Below are 6,298 nucleotides of genomic sequence, written 5' to 3'. Positions count from 1 at the left end.
TGTGTGTGTGTGTGTGTGTGTGTGTGTGTGTGTGTGTGTGTGTGTGTGTGTGTGTGTGTGTGTGTGTGTGTGTGTGTGTGTGTGTGTGTGTGTGTGTGTGTGTGTGTGTGTGTGTGTTCGCAATTCCTCCAGTGTGCTTCCCTGAGATAAGAGCGTCCCTTTCTCAAGCCTCCCGTCGCGGCCTGTGCAAGGGGCTATGAGGGGGGGGGGAAGTCTCTGGTTTGGAACCGGGCCCAGATAGTTTGTGTGTGTGTGTGTGATAGTGTGTGTGTGATAGTGTTAAACCCCCACGGGACGTCCCATAACTTTTCACATGGACCCCAGGGTGCCTCGTACCAAAAGCCAGAGTTAACTTTGGTTGAGGTCATTCATATTTCATTTTGACTTCAAGTTTTGAGTTCTACATACTAAGAATTCCAAAAAGTTATTTTTAAGGTCTCTTTAAGTTATTTTATGGTCTCACTGTCTAACCCTGCATTTTACCATGCGTGACATCACACATGGTAAAATGTAGGGTAAGGATTAACAGGACAGCTGGGCCAAGGGAAGACTGAGGGAAGAAAAACCTCATTCATTATATTATAATAGTGATTTTATAATGATAGAACGCCGGTTCCGTTTGGATGAAGAATCCCTTTAACCATTTCAGTTTGAGCCTCAAAACTCACACATCTAGTGCAACTGCTTGTTTTAATGTCTACAGTGTGATTATTATATAATTTCACATGAACAAATCCGGGCCCAGACAGTGTTAAACCCCTCTGGGACGTCCTGTAGCTTTTCACACAGACCCCAGGGTGCTTAGGGGAGGCCAGAGAGCACCTTTGGCCCAAATACTTCATACTTAGCTCTGATTACCAGTCATTTGGAGCGGGTCGCACTTTTCTTTCTACTTTTCTGTGTTGTTCTATGGTTGCGTAACCGCCGGCCCTTGTTTCAAAATAATAGGACCGCAGAAACAAGTGTGTGTGTGTGTGTGTGTGTGTGTGTGTGTGTGTGTGTGTGTGTGTGTGTGTGTGTGTGTGTGTGTGTGTGTGTGTGTGTGTGTGTGTGTGTGTGTGCGTGAGTGTGCGTGCGTGTGTGTAAGTGTGTTTAAGTGTGTGTGTGTGTGTGTGTGTGTGTGTGTGTGCTTGTGATAGGGACACAGCTGCTGCTCTGATAATCATTTCCTTTAGAGTTTTTTTGGGAGGTTGATTTTGTGTCTCTGGACAGAGTGACAGGACAGTGAGGGGTCACAGAGAGACGCACAGTACTAGGACACTGTGTGACTTCATACACTGATTTGTGGTGGGAAATGTGTGTGTGTGTGTGTGTGTGTGTGTGTGTGTGTGTGTGTGTGTGTGTGTGTGTGTGTGTGTGTGTGTGTGTGTGTGTGTGTGTAAGTAAGTAAGTAAGTAAGTAAACTTTATTTATATAGCGCCCCTCACAGACCAGGGTCAGAGCGCTTCACAATGGGAAGCAGATTAAAAATATACATACATTTAAAAGGCCAATTACAATACAGTGATAAAACATAGCAGCCCCAAGAACAAATTGGCAAAGGCGCAGGTGTGTGTGTGTATGTGTGTGTGTGTGTGTGTGTGCGTGTGTCCAATATGTTTGTAAAACTTTTTCGATGGTGTACTGTTTTACTTTTGAGACAATACGCAATCATTTTTGAATTTTAGATTTTTTTTTTTAAAGCTGATCATATAGTATCTTGCCAATTACGTACCAATTATTTAATAATGTATTATGGCTTTGGCCGTTATTACATTTTCCGTCTTCTACAAATGCTAAACTAGTGGTTTTAAACATAATAACTATAGTGCCATGGTCTGTCTTTGTTTTGGCATCTTTTGGTGTTCCCCGGGTTTCCTGTTTTATTTTGGTATGTCTGTCTTGTTCCTCCCCATGTCCTGTCAAGTTTCCCTCCTGTGTGATTGCTGCTCCCTTCCCTAATGTGTGGCACCTGTCCCTCGTTGTCTGCCCTGTCTTGTGTCTAGTATATATGGGGCGGCAGTGGCAAAGTGGGTAGGGAGTTTGCCTCTGGTGTGCAGGGTCGGAGGTTCGATCCCCCGCCTACCTGCCACATGTCGAAGTGTCCCTGGGCAAGACATTGAACCCCGAATTGCTCCCGATAGTTAGCTTGCACCCTGCGTGGTAGCTGCTGCTATCGGTGTATGAATGTGTGTGTGATTGGGTGAATGTGTACAAAACAATGTAAAGCGCTTTGAGTCTGTGAAAAACCAGGGAAAAGCGCTATATAAGTGGAGTCCATTTATATATACTCCTTTGTTCCTTGTCTGTGCATTATGGTTTGTCAGTGTCGGTGAGTCTTTGTCTTGTGTGTTCCCTCTGTTCCTTGTTTCATGTGCTCCTGGACTTTGTTTTACTTTTTGCCTGTTGGCGTTTTTTCGTTGCCTTTTTGAGCTAATAAATCACCTTATTTGATACGTCTTGCATTTGGGTCCTGCTTTCCTGCCTGCCTGTCTGCCACACCGTAACATATAGGGTACAGTAGGATAAACACACCCTAGGCCTAGACTAGAGCATTATATTTGTTATTATTATTTGTTGACATTGTTCAATATGACTCCCTGGCAAAATCAATTTTCAAGAAATTTAAATTTAAATTAGGATTTTTCTGTTCTTAAAAGGTGCAGTGTGTAATGTGACATCATCAAGAAAGTTCTACAAAGTTCTAGAATGCAACGCTCCCTGGGTAACCCCACCCCTTTAGAATAATAACAGAAGCTACAGTGGCCTTCAAGGACAAGAACAATTCTACATTTTAAACAATGCACCTGATGACATTCCAACTATGACACTTTCAAGATGGCGGCACTAGGCCTTGGTCCAAAATATGCAGAAATATGGACATATATGAGACCCTTTCTTAGGGAAAAAATAATAATTAAAAAAAAAAAAATTCAGCTATTATGCACTAAACTAAATGTACTTATGGATATTATAATTACTTTCTACAAAATCTGCTAGGAAATAAAACCCAAAATTCTACACACTGCAGGTTTAACCCATTAAAAAGTTCCATCTATTTGAACTGCTAGAGGTGGAAATGTAAATATGACACGTTGTCTGTTTAGCTAAATCATGACATCACTGCTTACCAGGTTACGTTGCATAAGACAAGGTGTTCCCCACTGCAGCGCATGCGTCGGTTTTTGGGCTCATATAACACTGTTTGTTTGTTTGTTTGTGTGTTTGTGTGTGTGTGTGTGTGTGTGTGTGTGTGTGTGTGTGTTTGTTTGTTTGTTTGTTTGTTTGTTTGTTTGTTTGTTTGTTTGTTTGTTTGTTTGTTTGTTTGTTTGTTTGTTTGTTTGTTTGTTTGTTTGTTTGTGTGTTTGTTTGTTTGTTTGTTTGTTTGTTTGTTTGTTTGTTTGTTTGTTTGTTTGTTTGTTTGTTTGTTTGTTTGTGTGTGTGTGTGTGTGTGTGTGTGTGTGTGTGTGTGTGTGTGTGTGTGTGTGTGTGTTTGTTTGTTTGTTTGTTTGTTTGTTTGTTTGTTTGTTTGTTTGTTTGTTTGTTTGTTTGTGTGTGTGTGTGTGTGTGTGTGTGTGTGTGTGTGTGTGTGTGTGTGTGTGCGTGCTTTGGTTCCTGCATGCGTTCTGTGTGTGCCTCTGTGTGTGTGTGTGTGTGTGCTTGCATGCGTGCCTATGTGTGTGTGCCTGCGTCTTTGTGTTTGCTTGATGGCCTGTCCGCATGTATGTGTGTCCGCATGTATGTGTGTGTGCGTGTGTATGTTGCCTCTGTGTGTGTGTGCTTGCCTCTGTGTGTGTGTGTGCCCTGTCCCTGTATGTGTGTGTGTGTGTGTGTGTGTGTATAGACCAGCACATTTGGCGCCACGGCGGTGGTGTGTTATGGCTAGCGCCGTGCGGCCAGCAGCAGCTGAAACGATGGGCGCTTCCTCCCCAATCTGAACGTCCATCTCAGAGCAATCAGCCACGGACTCGATAAGGCTTTATCTACTGCTGTGTGTGTGTGTGTGTGTGTGTGTGTGTGTGTGTGTGTGTGTGTGTGTGTGTGTGTGTGTGTGTGTGTGTGTGTAACGTTTAATCTGCTGCAGCATCTCCTGAACTGCCCTCTCCACGTCCCCACTCACCCACTGCTCCCCTACCCTCATTACACACACACACACACACACACACACACACACACACACACACACACACACACACACACAAAATAACAAAGTTGCGAAATTCAGGTCGAAAAGGAACACACTTTCTGGAATAGATCTTTGAGTTTGAGGCTAAGTCTAAAATGGAACCGGCGTTCTATCATTATAAAATCGCTATTATAATATAATGAATTAGGTTTTTCTTCTCTCAGTCTTCCCTTGGCCCAGCTGTCCTATTAATCCTAACCCTACATTTTACCAGGTGTGATGTCACACATGGGAAAATGTAGGGTTAGAAAGTGAGACCATAAAACACTCTTTCTGCCTTTTCTCAGGCTAGGATGAACCGATTTCTAAACTTTCTGCACATTTATACTACATAGGATCTCAGAGTTCAATACACCTTCATATTTACACCGGTGAAGAAGGCCTTTAAGTTTTAAGGAAAACCGACCGCCTACATTTGAGTGTGAGTGTGTGTGTGTGTGTGTGTGTGTGTGTGTGTGTGTGTGTGTGTGTGTACGAGCATGCGTGAGTGTGTGTATGTATGTGTGTCACTGTGTGTGTGAGTGTGCGTGCAAAGCGTGCGTCCGTGTGTGTGTGTGTGTGTGTGTGTGTGTGTGTGTGTGTGTGTAATGCTATTATGATGTAATATTGCACTGTTTTTTTTTTATCCACTTATCGTCCTATGTTGCCAACTCTAATCCGTCCACCAGCTGCGATCTAAATAAAGGTTTGATTGATTTCATTTTTTTGATGGATGGCCCAGACATAGGAAGTGGCGCTCGCTGGTTGTTTGCGGAAGCCGTTTGTGTTGTTTACATCAGTGTTTCCCCGGGCAAAACAATGCAACACACTTTATAATAACACAACAAAAAGGCCATAAAAAAACGTACATAACTAGTGAATAATGCAAGAATAAAAAAATGGACGTTCGCTGATAAGATTTAAGCTCTCCCGATTAATCAAAATGCCTTTCCTGTTTGGCTGATAAATTGTTTATTACGACAAGCGGTATATTGTCTGGCCGCCAGTTATTGTTCAGTGCCACACACAGCGAGAGTTTTAAATTTAGCAGATTGTGGTCCAAATTAAAAGCAAGAATCACAGGAAAGCATGTATGAAATTAAGCACATTTAATTGCTATTTATAAATAGGCCGGTGTAATGAAAATTAATCTAATATATGTCTAAAAACTTCAAATGTTGAGTTGTACTTAAATCAATTAAATATAAAAGCAAACTGTTTCGTATCTCGTAGCGCTCCGGTGGTGTGGTGGATAGAGCGCGTACCATATTGGCTCCGGCCTTCGTTGCAGTGGTCGCGGCTTCAAATCCGACCCGTGGACCTTTACTGCAGGTCATCCCCCCTCTCTCTCTCTGTCTCGGTCTCTCTCTCTCTCTCTCTCTCCCTCTCTCTCTCTGTCTCCCCATTTCAACTATCTAATAAAGCTTGAAAATGCCAAAAAACAAAGAGTGTTTCGTAACTCTGTTTAGGAAAAACACACAGCTGTTTATGTGTGATGTCACTTCCAGACCGTCAGAGAACAATAGGTGTGTGTGTGTGTGTGTGTGTGTGTGTGTGTGTGTGTGTGTGTGTGTGTGTGTGTGTGTGTGTGTGTGTGTGTGTGTGTGTGTGTGTGTGTGTGTGTGTGTGTGTGTGTGTGTGTGTGTCTTCGTGGAGTTTCCTAGAATTCTTAATTTAAATTGGACGAAGAGAGGAAGGAGGAGAACGGTCCTCCGCAAATACTTTACTATTTTACTGGACAATTAGTCAAACATGGCAACACGCGCAAATCTGTTGTATCACAACAAATAACTTATTTACTCATGATAGAATATATAAAGTATGTCTCTATGTCTGTCCGTCTGTCTGTCAGTTTACCGAACCAACTTGAATACATCATGTTCAGTTTTTTTAGCTATTTTTTGCAGATTTGAATATTGGATAACTTTTTTTAACTGACAGGACTTGATACAAAGAATTTATGTCTGTCTGTCTGTCTGTGTGTCTGTCTGTGTGTCTATCTATCTACCTGTCTGTCGGTCTGTCTGTCTGTCTGTCTGTCTGTCTATCTATCTACCTGTATGTCTGCATGTCTGTCTGTTTACCGAGCCAACATGAACACATCATGCAACACATCCAAAATCTTATACGACTTTGGTTTTCTTTATCCATTTT

At 42.3% G+C, this 6,298-nt stretch overlaps 1 protein-coding gene across 1 annotated transcript in view; it reads right to left on the bottom strand.

Moving 5' to 3' along the window:
• The window catches only part of epas1b (endothelial PAS domain protein 1b), a 67,999-nt gene that overhangs the window by 33,991 nt on the left and 27,710 nt on the right, over positions 1-6,298 (bottom strand). The window lies entirely within an intron of this gene.

Source organism: Ammodytes marinus (genome assembly GCF_949987685.1).
Source record: "Ammodytes marinus genome assembly, chromosome: 11".
NCBI lineage: Eukaryota > Metazoa > Chordata > Actinopteri > Uranoscopiformes > Ammodytidae > Ammodytes > Ammodytes marinus.
Note: the sequence above shows the minus strand (reverse complement) of the source record. Positions and strands in the feature narration are given on the sequence as shown.